Raw genomic sequence first — 20002 nt, 5'->3', positions numbered from 1 at the left:
TATCTGCCGGTGGGTTTCCAGTGTTCTGCATCTTCGCAATGCTTTTCGGAGCATCAAACTGACGTCACATTTTGCTCTTGGGGTGACGTGCTGAAAGTGTTATTCACATGTTATAAGCAAAAGGCTTTTATTACCTCCGCCACCAAAGGTGGATGGAGGTTATGTTTTCACCCCTGTCTGTTTGTCCATTTGTCCGTTTGTCCATGAACAAAATATCTCAAAAAGTTGTGGATGGATTCGGACGAAATTTGGCCGAGATGTAGTGTATGTAACAAGGACGAAATGATTAGATTTTGGTGAAGATCCGGATTCGGATCCAGCTACTAGAATTTAAAAGTGATTCATCACCATTGGGGAGATGGGGACAAAAACGATACATAGCAGGATATCTCAAAAAGTTGTGGACGGATTTGGACAAAACTTGGTGGACCGGTTGGGTGTCTGACAAGGACGATTCGATTCAATTTTGGTGAAGATCCGGATCTGGATCCAGCTCGTATAATTTTTAAAGTGATTCTTCACCATTGAGTGATATGGCCAACCAGGCGGAGGAATGCTCTCGATTGAGTGCCGTTCTAGTTTAATCCAGTGCTACAAGAGGTGAACATAAAGTCTGCAGCATGATGTAATAGTCAGTGATTGACCTTGAGAGAACTCTGGCGCATAGACTTTTCAGGACAATGTTAACTGAGCGATCACCTTTAATTTAGTCTAGTTCAGTTACCTCCGCCACTGAAGGTGGACAGAGGTTATGTTTTCATGCGTAGCTGTCTCTGTCTGTAAACAGGATGTCTCAAAAAGTTGTGGACGAGTTGATTAAGTGATGAGAACAAGCCGATTAGATTTTGGTTCAGGTCTGGATTCAGATCCGACCCATAAGTGGGATACAAAACGTAAACTGTTCAGAGTGGTGGAGGTATGCGCTCCACCGAGTGCCGCTCTAAATTACCCCTGCCCCTCCAACATGGTCGGAAATGGGGGACATTAAAATGAGATCGTCCGAATAACTGACCGATGATCAGTCCATGTACCTTTGTGTCTGCGATATTTCAAAAACCATTGAACATTTATCTTTCATATTGAAGATGCGTCAGGAAGGGCATCCGGCCATAAAAACTGCCTCAAAAAGGGAACCATGAGGTCATGGGGTCCGCAAGGCTAACCCCTGCTCTAGCGGGGAAAAATGGCCTCAAAACGATCATTCATATTCATTCATATATTGAAGATATCTAATTCCCATGACATGGGTCTCAAACTGATTGGATCATCGTGGTGATTGGCGGATTATGTTGCCCTGGCAACCATCTCAGTAACTTGGCATGTCTACGATACTTGTGAGGCTCCTCTTATCTTGTTTCTTGTTAACTAGGGGCTGTACCTGTGTGTACCACCCAAAAGGCAGCTTACCGGGAGTATGTTTAGTTTTCACCTGCTCCTCGTTGCAGCCACCACCAAAGGTGGATGTAGGTTATGTTTTTGCCCCTGTATGTTTTTTTTTTTTTTTTTTGCTTGTCTGTGAGCAGGATATTCCAAAAAGTTGTGGACAGATTTGGATGAACTTTGGTGGACAGGTTTGGTGTGCGACAAGGAAAAAATGATTAGATTTTGGTAAAGATCCGGATCTGGACATGAGAATTTTCAAAGTGATTCTTCACCATTGAGAGATGGGGCCAAAATGATATATGGCACGATATTTCAAAAAATTATGGATGGATTATGACAATTTGGTGGATGAGTTGGTTAAATGACAACATGAGTTGGTTAGACAACGAGACCAAGCCAATTCGATTTTGGTTCAGGTGAGCAGATCCGGCCTATTAGTGGGATACAAAACGTAAACTGTTCAGCCTGGTGGAGGTATGCACTCTACCGGGTGCCGTTCTAGTTTAGTTTGTGTTGGATCACAGATGTATTGTTCAACTCTTATCAACAGATGTTTAGTATGCAAACAATTATGTTGTGTGTTGAACTCTCAGTTATTATGGCATGGCAGAGCCGTGATTTCCATGTTGTATTTTGTCCATTCAAGTGATGGAGTATGTGCAATGTAATAGGTGATGTATGTGGACCTGGAACTAACAATTATTATACATGTTAGAGCTGTTGTGTATGTGGAACTAACACTTATTTGTAACGTGGATTGGACATTTGGGTTTTGTAAAAATATATTAGACTTGAGAGCACAAACTAAAAGTGCAGCTACAGCCTAAAAGCAAAACTCTTGTGCAATTCAATTGTACATCAGATACGAGGTTTATACCTTAAGCCATAGATTAGTTACAACTTGGCTGAAGTCTGGTACTTTTTATAACTTTGAACAACTGTAAATGTGAAGGTTGCGATAACTCGCAGGACTCTGATTTGGCTGTTTTAAGATTGAGCTATTTCGCTATTTCAGCTTCTTCACTTGCTTATAGGCTTTTTTTTTTTTTTTTTTTTTTTTTTTTTTGTATACAAGATCGAGGCTCGTGAAAGAGCGAACATTAATCACACAGAAAGACAAACCGACACATAAAACATATAACATCGGGAGCGGTAGACAAGATGGGGAGAGAGGGGGAAGGACACAAACACAACATTTGAGAGCAGGGACCGAGAGACATGGAGACATCGAGAGATCTGAGAGAGGGCGAGGGCTTTGGGGGGGGGGCGGGCATGGGAAGGGGGCGGTGGGAGAGGTATAAAACATATGGACACTGCCAGGACTTCCAGGAAAGAAGTTGGAATTTCAAACAAGGTGGATCTGGGGTGAATTAGCGGGGGTAGAAAAGATCAAGGTTTTGGATGGGGGAAGATAAGAGATGGTGGTGAACAGCTGTTTTAAAGACCTGGAGGGAGGAGAGGGATTGAAGGGAGTGTGGGAGTTTGTTCCAGAGGCGGGAGAAAAGAGGAATGAAAGAGTGAAGGTGAGCAGAGAGCCGAGATTTCGGCAGTTTAACCATCAGAGGGTTGCTGGCAGATCTTGTGCGACCTGTAGGAATATTTGGGGGACAGAGCACAGAGAGAGCTGGGGGTGCAAGGCCGGAGAGGAGTCGGTAGAAGACAGAAAGACCACCTACCTGCCTGCTTAAACCATTTCACGATTGAATGGGTTCGCACAACTGAAAAATGTAAAACAAACTCTTGGTAAATATTTCCTCTGTAAATGTTTATAACTCGACGAAATGAATGTCCTTCAAATTAGTTTCATTATCCTAGTTTTGTCTATGTTCTTTCTATATACTACCATTATAATGCACCGTTGAGGTTCCTGCAGTGTTTGTATTTTTTGTGTACAGTATCAGGATTCTTGATCGATTACATACTACCAATATAATTTGCAGTATTGGGATTCTTGATCGATTATACACTACCATTATAATGCACAGTATTGGGATTATTGATCGATTTCATACTACCAATATAATGTACAGTATCATGATTCTTGATCGATTATATACGACCAATATAATGTACAGTATTGGGATTCTTGATCGATTATATACTTCTAATATAATGTACAGTATCAGGACTCTTGATTGATTACATACTACCAATATAATATACAGTATCGGGATTCCTGATTTATTATATAGTACCAGTATAATATGCAGTATCGGTATTCTTGATTTATTATATCGTACCAGTATAATATACAGTATGTGGATTATTGATTTATTATATAGGACCAGTATAATATACAGTATCGGGATTCCTGATTTATTATATAGCACCAGTATAATATGCAGTATCGGGATTCTTGATTTATTACATAGTACCAGTATAATATACAGTGTCGGGATTCTTGATTTATTATATAGTACCAGTATAATATACAGTATCAGGATTTTCATTTATTATATAGTACCAGTATAATATACAGTGCAGACTGTGTTGTGTTGCAGACTGCAATACCCAGCAGATACCCAACCACTCGCTCCCCCTCCACCCCATACATATATTCCCTTCAATATCCATCACTACCCTCCTACACCTCTACCCCCTAAATAATAGGTCACATCAAACCCTCCTCTTCAAGAAAAGAAAAAAGACCCAGTTATAACTTGTTATAAATACACGTTATATCATTGTGTATTTGATAGTTGTTTGAGCCATGTAATAAAGGTAGAAAATTCTCCTGACTTCACAACAATTTTTTTTACTTTCAAAATATGCATTTTTGAGCATTCATTTTTTTTGTTTTGGGGGTGATTGTTCAATTCTGGATTTTTATTCAGTATTCAGGCCTGGTGTTGGCTTAGCGGTTAGGGTGCCGGCTTGGGATCCTAGGATCCTGGGTTCGAATCCCGGTCGATCGCTGAATTAACGCCAGGGGGGTTGACTCAGCCTGTCATCCTTCTGAGGTCGGCAAATTGAGTACCAGCTTGCTGGAATGAATGATCACGGTGTGTACCCCGATTTAGAATAGGTACACCGTATCTCTGCGCATCGTAAGAACGTGAGCAAGGGTTGGCGTCAGGAAGGGCATCCGGCCATAAAACATTGCCTCAAACAGGGAACCATGATTGTCATGGGACCCGCAAGGCTAACCCCTGCTCTAGCGGGGAAAAATGGCCTTAAAACGATCATTCATTCATTCATTCATTCAGTATAATATACAGTGTCGGGATTCTTGATTTATTATATAGTACAAGTATAATATACCGTATCTGGATATCCTATCCCCCCTCCTTCCCCAATCCACTTTCTGAATAATCCTCTCCAAGAAGTTCTGTCACTCAAGCTTTTGGGTCTCACTATCTGCCATGATCTTTCCTGGGAAAACCACATTTCCAAGCTGGCCTCCAAAGGCAGTCGCCGACTTGGCATCCTCCGTCGTGCGAAGTCCTTCCCTGGCACACCTAAGCTCCTCACCACATACAAGGCTTTCATCCGCAGCTCAATGGAATACTGCTCTCCCCTCTGGGCTGGTGCTCCTGCCTCACACCTAAGCTCAGCTTCACGCTGTTGAAACCAAAGCTTTCAGAATCATTGGAATCTCCCACGATGAAGCTGATTGTGAGGGCCTTTCACTCACTCACTGCAGGCAGGTTGGTGGTCTTTTTTTTTTTTTTTTTTTTTTTTTTTGTATACAAGATCGAGGCTCGTGAAAGAGCGAACATTAATCACACAGAAAGACAAACAGACACATAAAACAAATAACATCGGGAGCGGTAGACAAGATGGGGAGAGAGGGGGAAGGACACAAACACAACATTTGAGAGCAGGGACCGAGAGACATGGAGACATCGAGAGATCTGTGGGAGGGAGAGGGCTTTGGGGGGGAGGCATGTGAAGGGGGGGAGGCATGTGAAAGGGGGGGGGGGGGGGGTGGGAGAGGTATAAACATATGGACACTGCCAGGATTTCCAGGAAAGAAGTTGGAATTTCAAACAAGGTGGATCTGGGGTGAATTAGTGGGGGTAGAAAAGATCAAGGTTATGGATGGGGGAAGATAAGAGATGGTGGTGAACAGCTGTTTTAAAGACCTGGAGGGAGGAGAGGGATTGAAGGGAGTGTGGGAGTTTGTTCCACAGGCGGGAGAAAAGAGGAATGAAAGAGTGAAGGTGAGCAGAGAGCCGAGATTTCGGCAGTTTAACCATCAGAGGGTTGCTGGCAGATCTTGTGCGACCTGTAGGAATATTTGGGGGACAGAGCACAGAGAGAGCTGGGGGAGCAAGGCCGGAGAGGAGTCGGTAGAAGACAGAAAGGCCACCTACCTGCCTGCGGTGAGTGAGTGAAAGGCCCTCAGAGATAGCTTCATCGCGGGAGATTCCAATGATTTTGAAAGCTTTGGATTCAACAGCGTGAAGCCGAGCCAGGTGTGAGGCAGGAGCACCAGCCCATAGGGGAGAACAGTATTCCATTGAGCTGCGGATGAAAGCCTTGTATGTGGTGAGGAGCTCAGGTGTGCCGAGGAAGGACTTCGCACGACGGAGGATGCCCAGTCGGCGACTGGCTTTGGAGGCCAGCTTGGAAATGTGGTTTTCCCAAGAAAGATCATGGCAGATAGTGAGACCCAAAAGCTTGAGTGACAGAACTTCTTGGAGAGGATTGTTGAGAAAGTAGATGGGAGGGTTGTCCAGTCGATCTTTTCGGAGAGACATAGTAAGAGAGTGAGATTTGTCAGGATTGAAAGACATGTTCCACTTGTTTGACCAGTCTGTGATTTTGTCCAGGTCTTCAGAGAGTGAGGAGGCTGCAGACTGCCGATCTGAGGGAAGAGGAATGGAGCGGCAGAGAGTGGAGTCATCAGCAAAGAGATAGAGAGGATTTTCCAGAGAGTCAGAGAGATCATTGATAAAGACCAGAAAAAGCACAGGGCCCAGCACACTTCCTTGGGGAACTCCAGCCTGAACAGGAAGGGGAGATGAGAGAAATCCATTCAGGGCCACACGTTGACTACGACCAGAGAGGAAGTCCGCAAGCCATGCATGGAGATTTCCATGGATACCATAGGAAAACTTTCTGTATTCCATGGATACTTTCTGTATTCTACCTACTCCTCTCCGGCCTAGCTCCCCTGCTCTGTCTGTGCTTTGTCCCCCAAATATTTCTTCAGGATGTACAAGCTCTGCCAGCAACCCTCTTCTGGTGAAACTGCCATATTCAAGACACTCTGTTCACCTTCACCCTTTCATTCCTCTTTTCTCCCGCCTTTGGAACAAACCCCCACACTCTCTTAAATCTCACTCCTCCCGCCAGGTCTTCAAAACAGCTGTTCACCACCATCTCTTCGCTTTTCCATCCGAAACCATGATCATTTCTACCCCCGTTAATCCATCCCAAATCCACCTCCTTCAAATTCCCTGTTTTCTTTCCTGAAAGTCCCTTGTTACGTGCTCCTCCCCGACCCCCTGGTCACGATGTACCTCCGAGCCCCAAGAGGAGCCACGGCAGAAAAATATGTTATTCTGTGTCAGAAATCAATAGTGAAACCACACCAATGATTATCAACAACCAAATATTGTATTAAAAATCACACAAGAATAACGGTACAACAAATGGCAATCAAAAGTACACTCAATACATCTTATGATGGTACCATCAACTAGCTTAGGATAACTCACGGTGTTCCAAGTGAGTGGAAAAACCTTCCCCAATGTCTCTATATTCCCGTCCTCGAGACGAAGTTGACTCGCTCCAGCGATCGCTAGAACAATGTCCAAACGAGACCAGAATCCCGTGCGGATGGCAAAGGCAGTCGCACCGCCGAAGCAGCTCTCAGGCGAAGGCGGCCGAAGCGATGCAAAAGTCACGTGGTCCAAAACCAAAGGCAAACTCGCGGCAGAATGGGAAATCCCAAAGGCGCCCTCCAGGTATGAACATTCACTGTTCAGTAGGCAAACCGCAACTTAATCTCCAAACTCAGCGTTGCGCACACATCCCCGACAGACGACAGGATGGTGAAAAACTGACGCGTAGCCAAGACCTTTTGATGAACAAAGCTCGAGTGTCAAAATGGCCGACGGCTCTTACTTGAGCCGACACGACCCGGCGATGATTCTTCAGAATCGCAACGCCCAAACCTGACCACGCAGGTTTTTCAATTCCCCAGCGATAACACCTATCGCAGGACTCCTTCCCAGGAAATTCAAAGTTCACTCGCGACTTTCATTCGACCCCGCTCGCTACGGAGCTGGAAGCTACTCGCTTCTTCTCCGGCTTCACTCGCCACGCCCCTCGCCTTCTTCTTCTTCTCCGTGTTCCGGTCCCCGATCCGGTTTCCTGTTTCATTTAAAGTTAACCCTTTTACATTTTGATAATACTGATGGCCATTTCACTTAAACAATGATAATAATAATACACAGAACCAGAAGTGTCCCAAGTGGATGAAAACCACAACAGCGGAAGTGACGAATCCGTAACACCCTGTAGTGTCCATCTTGCTTATCACATGTACACTGTCCCAGCCCTCTCTCTTCCACAGTTCTCCTGATGTCCCTGTTCCATACGATACTGTTGGTGTGCTTCCCTCTGTCAACCCCTCTTGTCTCCTGTTTGAACAAAATGTTCAAGATAATACAATGTGTTTTCAAATTTCACTTTTGTTTATAACTATAACTACGAACTAGTAATTGGCATCCACAACTATCCTTGAGCAAGTTGTGGAACGTCGGCCGTGGCCCTCACTTTTATTTCTTCCACCCTCATTTTTTCCCCTTCATTCGTTTTTATATTTGTTTTCTCCATAACTGCTTGAGCGATTGACACAAAAACTTTCAGCATGGGAGCGCCTTCCCATGGAGAATTATTTAAACAAGGTTGCATAATGATTGGATGGAAAATGCGGCCAGTGTTCGAAAAAGTCTGTTTTCTGTAGGCATGGGTTGCAGGGTGTTTTTTTACTTTAATCAGTAATAAACGACCTCGACCTTGCTTCACTCATCCTTGGCTGAACTAACTCAACAACAACAAACAAAATGCATTTTAAGGCCATTTTCCCTGCTAGAGCGGGGGTTAGCCTTGCGGTCCCCATGAACTAATGGACCAACTTGAACTAACTCCATGAATGTTAAGCTCAACACGAACTACACTAGTGTTCACTTCTGAACTGCTATAACAAACAGAAACTCTTCAATCAGTCAAAAGGAGATCCTCATTTCTCTTGACGTTTGCGGAATAGGTCCAAGCGGTAGCTGTTGCTGCACGTGGTTCTTTCTGCACACTTTTGTCTCCATCTTTAAATGACTTCCACCCATCAAATACAATCAATCAATCATCACCTTATTCTGCATACTGGATCGTCAATCATCTTGAGACTTAAATGTGCTTGAAGTTTTCGTTGATCGGCAATTTCTAACGAATCCGCTGCTCCATCCTCTTCTTCTTCTCACTTGCTCTCCATCTTGATTATCAGCACATGATGCATAAAAGTAGAAACATGTGATTATGGAAATTGGTTCCCAATACTAGAAAGACATTCTCTCAAAAATAATACATCTGCATAGTCCACCTTTTTAAAGTAAATGTTCTCGGTCATACATGAACCTCCCTTGCACAAGTCTTCCGATATAACCAGAACAAAGTATGACTTTTATTGACTATTTTGACTCAAACGAAATTAATATAATTGGTAGGCTATAAATAATTAGCGGTTCCCATTCATCAATATTCTATATGGACTACCAAATTAAAAGTGACGTGTAAATGAGAAATGAAAGATCAACTTTGTGTCATCTTGGCAATGTTGCGCTTATCAAGAATTTTTTAAAATTTTTATATCTTTTTATTTAATTAAAAATGGAAAATTTAAGTTTTATTTCTTATTCTTCATCTTATTTTTCACTTTATTTTCAAATATGTGATGTGCTAACATCATATGTATCTGTGAGATAAACTGGTGAACTTCCTGGAACATGACCTTCATCCCAGATAACTTTTACATCCTCACAATCTCTCACAGGAAAGAAGTCTTGGCTCACTTCCCCATGTCTTCCTCCACAATCAAGTTTTCACCAGTTTCCTTGATCTCACTGTCAACCATGAGCTGAATTGCATAGAGCACATACAAACAACACGTGAAGCATCGTCCGCAGAGCCACATTGGCAATATTGTACATGACTTTCATCAACAATTGTGGACCATGTACACTTTCATCAAACATGGACAACTACCCTCTAATCTGTCTGAGCTCCAGCATTTAACTTCACAATCTTTTTATTTAATATAGAAAACGTCTTTGGGAATCATCGATATGTAACGGTAGGATTCCTGGGCACAGGGCCTGCTGCGCTCTCATTGCAGGCAGGTTGGTGGTCATGCATGGTCTTCTGCTCTGGCTGTTGTTAGATGGGCCGAAACCCTGAAGATGTGGTCTTGCTCAATTTTTAAGGTCTTTGCCATCCATCCCTCTCCAGCTGCACTAGCCCACATGCTTTCCTCCGACGATGCACTTCTGGTTCACTTCTTTAGATCTACATTGTCTGCCAAGTTGTATTTTAATTCAAATTTCAGAGCTAGTAAAATATCTGAAAACTTTCATACCTTCGATTGTCTGCATTGTCTACCTTCAATTACGCAAGCTTAATTCTGACACACGTGTTCTTCTTCTTCCTCCAAGTCTGATCTTTTCTACATGATTTTGCCTTGTCTGTATATCTATTTCAGGATTTCAGGAATGAGTTTCTCCCTACCTTGCCATTTTTTTTGCTCACCTTGCATTCATTTGTTGTTTAACTCTCCCATTGGCCTTGTTATCTATTTTAAGATAACCAAGGAAAGGTCTCCTATAACAAGTGCTGTTCTGAGTTCTGACAAAGTTGCATAATGCTATGATAAGATAAAATGACAAGTAGAAAAGCGACCCACTTTGTTGAGCAGGTGATGTATAAGATAGCCTAACTGTGTGATTGTAAAAGCCTAAACAGACTTGGCTGATGGTTTGATTCCCTCTTACCATTTGCACACCTGTCCAAAAGTATTGCTATCATCCTCTTCCCGTATCAGTCTTTCTGTGGCTTTTGAAACCCTCACATTGAGGTATGAAGCTGTTCTATGTAAATATAAAGTCAGTCAATTGAAAATTAAAAGTTGGTGTGTTAAGAAGCCAAAAGTAAGATAAAGGTGCACATTTCAGGTGGTCATTGAACCCACAAGACTGTGTCTTGTTGGTGCTAGATGTCATCATTAACGAAAGTATGCGCGTGAAAATGGCCGAATGGAGATTTAAATCCACTCCTCTGCTATCTATCCAATATGTGTTCATTGCTGAGAAAATGATCGGCCTACCAAACCTGTACTGAGGCCAAAGTAGTTTAATTCCTCTAGTGACTTCCACAAAACACAAGTAGGCTGGTTTTAAGACCTGCTAAAAATATGCCATCCTCTGGGTGGTAAATTAGTACTGTAACAAGCTGGCAAATGGCAAACTGCAAACGTATCTTTATGTTTCCCAGGGGACTTCACACATTTACCTCATTATGTTTTCACCAAATTCCCTCTTCAGAAATTCCATGAGACTATTACATAAGGTGTCTTCTGAAAGTATTCACACCCCTTGACTTTTATCACATTTTATTGTGTTACAGCCTGAATTAAAAATGAATGAAATTGAGATTTTTTTTGTCACTGATCTACACACAGTACCCCGTAATGTCAAAGTGGAATTTTTATTTTAGAAATGTTCACTTTTTCTTTTTTTTTTACAAGTCGAAGAGCTATGTCGATATTTACCTTTGCCACCGAAGGCCAACGAAGGTTATGTTTTTTCGAAATTGAAGAGTCGCCGGTTCAGGCACTCCTGGCTCTATTCACTCCTGGTTATCACATTTTTGCTGTTACGTAATGAATAAAGTAACAAACACTTTTCACCATATGCCATGTAAGCACACTTTTTTCTGCCACCTGTCTAAAGGGGTAGCATATATGCTGCGTCCATGAGAACGGAAGGAGAAGCGTATTTGCTCCATGAAAGGTCATTATTCCATTGTAAAGTGAAGGCTATAAATATAATATTATGGTACTATTGTATTGTAAATTAACATCCATTAAATTTGTTGGGTGGCATAAAATGGGTTTTTTTGGTTCACGAGTTATCAAACAAAGTGACCACTATATTCGTCATGGGTGTGTGTCTGTCTGTCTGTGTGTGTCTGTCTCTCTGTCCGCAGCATAACTACCCGATGATATCATCCGATCTTGATGAAACTTGGGTGGGAGGATGATATCATGATCTAGTTTTGTCCTGCCTCGAGTGGGCGTATTGCGCTCATTGTGGGGGGAGCGACGCCCGAAAAAGATGTCTTTTTGGGGGGTAATCGAGTTCAAGCTACATCTTCTCTGAGGGAGTTGATGGAATCTGACAGGGGTTTCGATATTTGGTTAGGCCAATGTCATGTGTCTAGCCCCACGGAGCTCGATTTTTCATTTTCGCCCCGAGATCAAGGTCACAAGGTCACGAAATTTAGAAAAGTCGATTTTTGATGGTTTTATTACATTGTTCGCTTCCTGATAGGGTGAAATGTCGTGCATGATCTTATACAGGGTCCGGCTGGGAGGTGTGACGATTTTCAGAAAACTCGTACACAGTTATTTTTAGTCGAATTTCAAATTTTTTTTTTTAAAGACTACATATATAATGCCATTTAATACACTGTAACAAAGACATTTAAAAAATGTAATTCATGTTTGAATTGGGTATAACAATGCAAGTGGGGGGGTCTAGCGCATGCGTGATGGCTGTTGGTTACTCGTTGTTAGGCGCCATTTCAGTAGCTATGGAGCTGTGGACGATTGAACATCGCGTCTTTGTTGTTGAGACGTTTATTCAAACGGGTAGTTCGGTGGTGCTTACACAGCGCAGATTTCGTACTCACTTCAATGTTAGTCGACGTGGCGCCGTTCCGTCTCGAAACACAATGTTGAAGTGGGTAAAAAAAACTTCAGGACAACTAGATCTGTGAGGCCGGGAGCAGCTCGGGGAGGTGATCGAACCGTTAGGACCCCGGAAAACATCGAAAGGGTTCGACAAGCTGTCAAGGCCAGCCCTCGTTGGTCAGCGGTACGGCACGCTCACGCTCTATTTTTTCAAGGAAGGTGGACGCACTGTGACAGTCAACTCACAAAGTTATGTTACGATGTTGCGCGAGTTCTTACTGCCTGAATTGAGACGACGTCGCATTGACCTCCCTACACTTTGGTTTCAGCAAGATGTGGCTACTTGCCATACCTCAAGAGAATCAATGGCCTTATTAAGAGAACATTTTCCAGGGCACCTCATTTCAATCCGTGGGGATGTGGAATGGCCCCCTCGATCGCCCGATCTTTCACCCTGTGACTATTTTTTATGGGGTTACCTGAAAGCTAAGGTTTACATTGAAAAACCACGCACTCTTGAGACCCTTTCAGATGCCATCACCAGAGAAATTCGAGCTATTCCACTTGCCATGGTTGAAAGGTCTATGGACAACTTTTCCGCAGGTCTGCAAGAATGCTTGGACAAGAACGGCCGCCATTTAGATGATGTCATTTTTCAAACATGAATTACATTTTTAAAATGTCTTTGTTAGTGTATTACATGGCATTATATATGTAGTCTTTAAAAAAAACAAAAATTGAAATTCGACCAAAAATAACTGTGTACGAGTTTTCTGAAAATCGTCACACCTCCCTGACGGACCCTGTATTATCACATACATCATGAAATACAAATTTTCCAACAAATTTCAGAATCTTCGACCTTTGACCTTTGAAGGTCACAAAGGTCAAATTTTCAAAGTTTTCGGAATTGAGCCGAATTTTCGGTATTGTGCAGCTAACTAACCTCATAACTGATTATACATTATTTTATATCTCATTTCAAGGTCAGTAACCTTCGTTTTGACATTTCCGGGCCTGGCCTGTCCGGGCCTGTTTCGGTTATAGTCCGTCCTTTATCATAGAATACCGCTCGCTCGTGAACCATCTTCGTCTCCTGACTTGTTTATTTTAATTTGCATGTCGTTCCTGCTTCGTTTTTAATGTGCATGTCGTACTTTACTTTCTGACTGCACTACGCTGAACGTCATTAATCAAGTGATATCAAGTCATTTACTTTGAATGTCTTAATCGAGTGATATCAAGTAACTTACTTTGAATGTCATAATCGAATGTTATCAAGTAACTTTCGTTGAGTAATTTTTGTAAAAATTCCCTAAACCCTACAATAAGAGTTGAAAACTACCTATATCTAATTAATCAAGCACTCATGCCTCACCCCACAATAATCCACCCCCTCCCACCCCCCCCCAACCCACACATCTCCAGGCCTCAACAAGAAATCTCTTCTATTACCCGAGCAGTTCACTTTTTAAAGAGCACCACAGCACCATACAGCGCGTAGCATGTATTTCTGTCTTGTCCTTATCCTGCTCGTTCTACTGTGGTGTGCTTGAGGGCCCATAAGGATTAGTTGTCCACCGTCGCACCACGGAGCGAAAGGGGGACTATGGTTTTCCCTTCCGTCCGTGTGTGAGTGCGTGCGTGTGTGAGTGCATGCGTGCGTACGTACGTGCGTGCGTAAGCGAAGGGCCGAATTCTAATTTGGTGTGTGGGTGCAACCAACGTCAAAATCCAAGATGGCCGCCACCATGTATGTCTGACGCCATGAATGTCTGAACCTTGTGAGCGAAATATCTTGAAAAATAAACGAACTACTAACTTCTAATCTGGTGTGTGGGTGTATCTACGCATAAGAAGGAACCACCTTTAGAGGCCATTTTTCCCCGCAGAGCAGGGGTTGGCAAGGAAGAACGCTATTGAATATTGGGGCGCCACGTCAAAATCCAAGATGGCCACCACCATATATATGTCTGAACCTTGTGAGCGAAATATCTTGAAAACTAAACGAACTACTAACTTCTAATCTGATGTGTGGGTGTATCTCCGCATAAGGGAGAACGCTATTACAAATTGGGTCGCCACGTCAAAATCCAAGATGGCCACCTTGCGTCTTCCACTTTGTCAACTCACATCACTTCGCCGACGGGGGACCTAGGCATAACGCTTGTTTACTTAAGTCTGTACAAAATCCGGGGCTTGTATTTCAGCACCTGTAAATAAATCGATTGCATGTTCCCTGTTCTTCCTACCCCTTTTCTTGAATATACACATGAATGTATATTGTATCTATATAATAATAGCGTAAGGACTTGACTTTGTTATCCCTTTTACGCCGCACCCAGTGACCCGATGCCCACGGCACTAATGGATTTACGATCTACGAACCGCGCTCTTTGTTTATCACATACAGCCATACTCGAAAAATCTGAATTAGCCGACGTTGGGGCCCAAAAGCATCCGATTAACTGCCGATACGACGCCATCTTACGACGCCATCATATTGGCGTCTGCTGGGCGAAGGCGAAGCAAGCCGTCCGCTGATTGGACAGGCGAAGGCGAAAGCAAGCCGTCCACTGAGTGGACAATCCAGAGCATGCATTTGTGCCGGTGTCGGCGATCGTTGTTCATATACGCACTCTTCATTCTCATCTTTTTTCCTAACTCTTACTCGGCCAAGCAAATCCCCTATGCCATCCATAATGGTACACTCTATCCATACACCACATCCTCCCTTCCGTGGATGTTCCACGGGTTTCGGCTAGTCGATATGAATTGTAATTGTATTGTATGAATGTATAATGTATATAGTCTCTCTGACTCTCTTGAAAATCCTCTCTATCTCTTTGCTGACGAATCTACGCTCTGTCGCTCCATTCCTCATCCCTCAGATCAGCAGTCTGCAGCCTCCTCACTCTCTGCAGACCTGGACAAAATCACAGACTGGGCAAACAAGTGGAACATGTCTTTCAATCCTGACAAATCTCACACTCTTACGATGTCTCTCCGAAAAGACCGACTGGACAACCCTCCCATCCACCTTCTGAATAATCCTCTCCAAGAAGTTCTGTCACTCAAGCTTTTGGGTCTCACTATCTGCCATGATCTTTCCTGGGAAAACCACATTTCAAATCTGGCCTCCAAAGCCAGTCGCCGACTGGGCATCCTCCGTCGTGCGAAGTCCTTCCTTGGTACACCTGAGCTCCTCACCACTTACAAGGCTTTCATCCGCAGCTCTATGGAATACTGCTCTCCCCTCTGGTCTGGTGCTCCTGCCTCACACCTAGCTCGTCTTCACGCTGTTGAAACCAAAGCGTTCAGAATCATTGGAATCTCCCGCGATGAAGCTAACTCCAAGGGCCTTTCACTCACTCACCGCAGGCAGGTTGGTGGTCTTTCCGTCTTCTACCGACTTCTCTCTGGCCTTGCCCCCCCTCAGCTCTCTCTGGGCTCTGTCCCCCAAATATTCCTACAGGTCGTACAAGATCTGCCTGCAACCCTCTTATGGTTAAACTGCCAAAATCAAGACTTTCTGCTCACCTTCACTCCTTCATTCCTCTTTTCTCCCGCCTCTGGAACAAACTCCCTCACTCTCTTCAATCCCACTCCACCCTCCAGGTCTTTAAAACAGCTGTTCACCACCATCTCTTATCTGCCCCCATCCAAAACCTTGATCTTTTCTACCCCTGCTAATTTCACCCAAAATCCTACAGTTTTTTTTTTTTTTTGAAATACCAACTTCTGTCCTGGAAGTCCTTGGTCCCCTTGTGTTTTATACCTCTCCCCCCCCCCCTTCCCACGCCTCCTCCCCCCAAGCCCTCTCCCTCCCACACTTCTCCCTGCTCTCAAATGTTGTGTTTGTGTGCTTCCCCTTCTCTCCCCATCTTGTCTTCCGCTCCCTCTTTTTATATATTTTGTTTGTCTGGTTGATTTGTTTGTGAAAGAAATGTTAGCTCTTTCACGAGCCTCGATTCAGTATCCCAAAAAAAAATAATAAAAATGCACTGACTCGTTTGAGTTTTTCGAGTCACTACGATTACAAAGCCGTACAGACTTATAAAGTCCTATAACGGACAGATTTTGCGGTACGATTAGTGTTCAAATCCAAACCTCTCCACCACCGAGCATGACAAACTGCTCTATAATCGCCATTTTGAGTGGTTCTGTGTGAGTAGGAATCCCGCATGTCACTCAATCGACTTAGGAGGAATGAAATTGAGCTGGGTAAAGGCGCCAATTAGCCCTCGATCCAGCTTGGTGTGTCTGGGCTGATTGGCCAGCACGACCGCAGTAAATTAAGAAATACTTTCAGAAAAAAAAATTGTTTGAAAAATACAAACAAAGTGGTACATTTATGGAATGTCATGAAATAAACACATGTGGAACATTTAGTTATGGCGGCTTTGTTTTTTCTGATGATTGGATAATTTGCATTATTTATTTTTAGAAAGTTTCTACGTAACATTTTCTAAAGGTTACTATCATATTACGCGGCACACTTCTAACTGTCCTGCATTGTGAATCTTGCCGTACTGGCAATTGTAAACAAATCACGAGCATGTCTGCTTTTGTCACAATCGATGTTGCCAAGACCTTTGTCAGGACACGGTATCTCCTTTCTTGGCAGGCCTTTAAGGGAAAACTTGAACATCTGTCAAACTTATAAAGTGAGGGATACATTTTAATACTGGCTGTGCTCCCGAATGTGCTTCGCGCCACCCTTGCTCTTTTGATAGCTGTTGTGTCATGGACAAATATGAGCTGTGGACTCATGTTGTCATAGAGCTGTAGACAACATATATTCTCCTCAAGGTTACTCCGAATTCTATACTCTTTGGAAGTTTATTAAATTGGGCTTAAATGAGGCCCTGCCAGTTTTACAAGAAAGGTAAAACTCTATGCAGCAAAAGAGACAGGCATGGAGCAAAAGGAAAAAAATAAGTAATTCTTGGTTTTAATCCAATGGTTTATGCACGTGATGAGGGTTTTGCTGTGACTTTTTCAACAATATGTGCCTTGTTTTGTATGTGGACAAACTCGGATCCTTGTAGTGAAGAATTTGGTAAATATATTCATCCCGTAAGGACTTTCCTAATTCCAAGCTGCATCGAGATGGTTGTTCTGTGACGTTTTTTTTTTTTTTTCTTTGAATGAGCGAAGATCATAGAAGAGCAGGGTGTAACTGGCAGTTGGTCAAACATTAATCCAATCGATAAACAGAAAAAGAGGAATGGGAGGAGGGGAGGAAACACTGAAACTAGCAAGTAAGATGATTGGATTAGGAATGGTTAATGGGGTAATCGAGGTTATGGGTCAGAATTTGGGATGACAAGAGACAGCCTCTGTCTGGAAGGTGATTCCATAGACGGGAATGAATGAATATGAATGAATGAATGATCGTTTAAAGGCCATTTTCCCCTCTAGAGTGGGGGTTGGCCTTGCGGGCCCCATGACCTCATGGCGCCCTGTTTGAGGCAATGTTTTTATGACCGGATGCCCTTCCTGACGCCAACCCTTAGTCGCCTCTTACGATGCGCAGGGATACAGTGTACCTATTCTAAATCGGGGTACACACCGGATCATTCATCCCAGCAAGCTGGTACTCAATTTGCCGACCTTGGAAGGATGACAGGCTGAGTCAACCGCCCTGGTGTTAATTCAGCGATCGACCGGGATTCGAACTCAGGATCCTAGGATCCCAAGCCTGCACCCTAACCCCTAAGCCAACACCAGGCTTCCATAGACGGGAAATTCATGGACGGGAATTGGATTCCATAGATTCCATAGACGGGAAAAGCAAAAAATAATAAAAGAGATCAGGTGTACGTTTGATGGTCTATCAATCTCTTATGAATCTTTATGGTTATACCCATGACTCAGGAGAAGACTAGATCCATAATAAAAGACAAAAATTTCTATAGTAATCTACAGAAACTGTAAAATATATTTTTTAATATGGTCACTTATTCTTTGTTTAATTACCCTTCCTTTTTCTTCACATGTCTCAAAGTTAAACCCAAAAATATGAACTTTTAACCTCTGCCACTGAAGGTGGGTGAATGGTATGTTTTCACCCCTGTCTGTTTGTATGTTTGTTAAATGCAAAATCGAAGATTTTTCAAGTATATTGGTCGGTCGACTTTCGCATTCTGTCCGTTTATCTGCCAGTCATTTGCCTACGGGTTACAATTCTTGAAAGTTGACTTGAATGTTGAATATAATTTGCCTAATTGGTCACTGAATTGGGATACCAACTATTTTTGATGACTAAAGGTTAAAGGTCAACTCATGGTCGAACTTCTAAAATCATCAATTTTTATCTGAATAATCAATTTCCATCCGATTGACCTGTACCCACACCCCAAATGCCCAAAATACACCAAAGATTCTGAAAGACCCAAAATGCCCTGATGCCCCAAAATGCCCCAAAGACCAAAAAGGACCCAAAAGACCCAAAATAACCCAAGGACCCCAAAGACCCACAGGACCCAAAAGACACTGAAGACCCAAAATACATGATCATTAAAGAACACAAAGACCCTCAAGATCCCAAAGACCCGTGAGATGATTTAGACCCATTAGACCAGCTTGGACCCATTTAGTGCTTTACACCACTTGGACCTATTTTGATTACAAATAAATGTAGAAATAAATATCATTAATATCACAAGTAAATTTGTACAAAAGAAATGTTTGTATTCACTGGTCAACAAAATTTTAAAAGTTTTATGGTTCTCGTATATTTTGAGGTGATTCTAACCAACATGAACATGTAGATTTCGATTATGATATCCAATTTTCACTAGCACATCCAGTTTTTGAGAACCAGTATACCATAGGAATATCAGCCACAGCCGAAATTCGGGTCAGATTTGAGAACCCACACTTGTAAATATGACATTTTAAAAGGGTTAAAGTTTGCACCCCATAGATAGGCCACACGCAACACGTAGGTCACCATAGGACTTCAGTTATTTCATTAGTATGTGTATAGATAAGGCCATGTTTCCAATAGTTGAATCTGCGTTGTGTCAATCAAATAAGGAGTAGGCCCCATTCCATCCATTTTGGCAGCCTCCCTCTCCAAGCGACGCCATTACGCGCCCTCATGTCAGAAATGAAATGAATTTTTTCGCAATGCCCATTTTTTCATGGGCATTGCGCATTGCGCATGCCCATGAAATGAATGAAAGTTATGAAACGATGAGGACTCTGTTGGCTGCTATTGACTACAAAACACATCAATGGCACATCTGTGGGGACCTGAAGGTGATCAGCTTGCTTCTAGGACTTCAGCAAGGTTACACAAATCACATGTGTTTTCTTTGTTTATGGGACAGCAGAGCAGACGCTGAGCATTACACACAAAAGGAATGGCCGGTGCGACAGAAAGATATGACTGGAAGGTATTCTTTCCAGATATGACTGGAAGGTTCAACTGTCTTCACAAACCTCTTGTTGACCCCGAGAAGGTATTCTTACCACCACTTCATTTGAAACTTGGTTTGATGAAGAACTTTGTGAAGGCCATGGATCAAGATGGTGCTGGCTTCCACTACTTGCTAATGAAGTTCCAAGGCATTGTATCTGAGGCCAAAGTAAAGGCGGGTGTTTTCAATGGTCCTCAAATTCTTTTTGTACTCACTAATCAGGACTTTGTAACGAGACTATCTGAGCTGGAAAGCGTTGCTTGGGATAGCTTTG

At 42.9% G+C, this 20002-nt stretch overlaps 1 protein-coding gene across 1 annotated transcript in view; it reads left to right on the top strand.

The window, feature by feature from the left end:
* LOC137435052 (disheveled-associated activator of morphogenesis 2) overlaps positions 1–20002 on the top strand; it is a 320317-nt gene that overhangs the window by 87780 nt on the left and 212535 nt on the right. The gene's annotated exons all lie outside the window — the stretch shown is intronic.

The sequence above is a fragment of the Myxine glutinosa genome, chromosome 9, assembly GCF_964187855.1.
Source record: "Myxine glutinosa chromosome 9, kmMyxGlut1.1, whole genome shotgun sequence".
NCBI lineage: Eukaryota > Metazoa > Chordata > Myxini > Myxiniformes > Myxinidae > Myxine > Myxine glutinosa.
The sequence above is the reverse complement of the archived record's forward strand: the minus strand, read 5'-3'. Positions and strand labels throughout refer to the sequence as shown.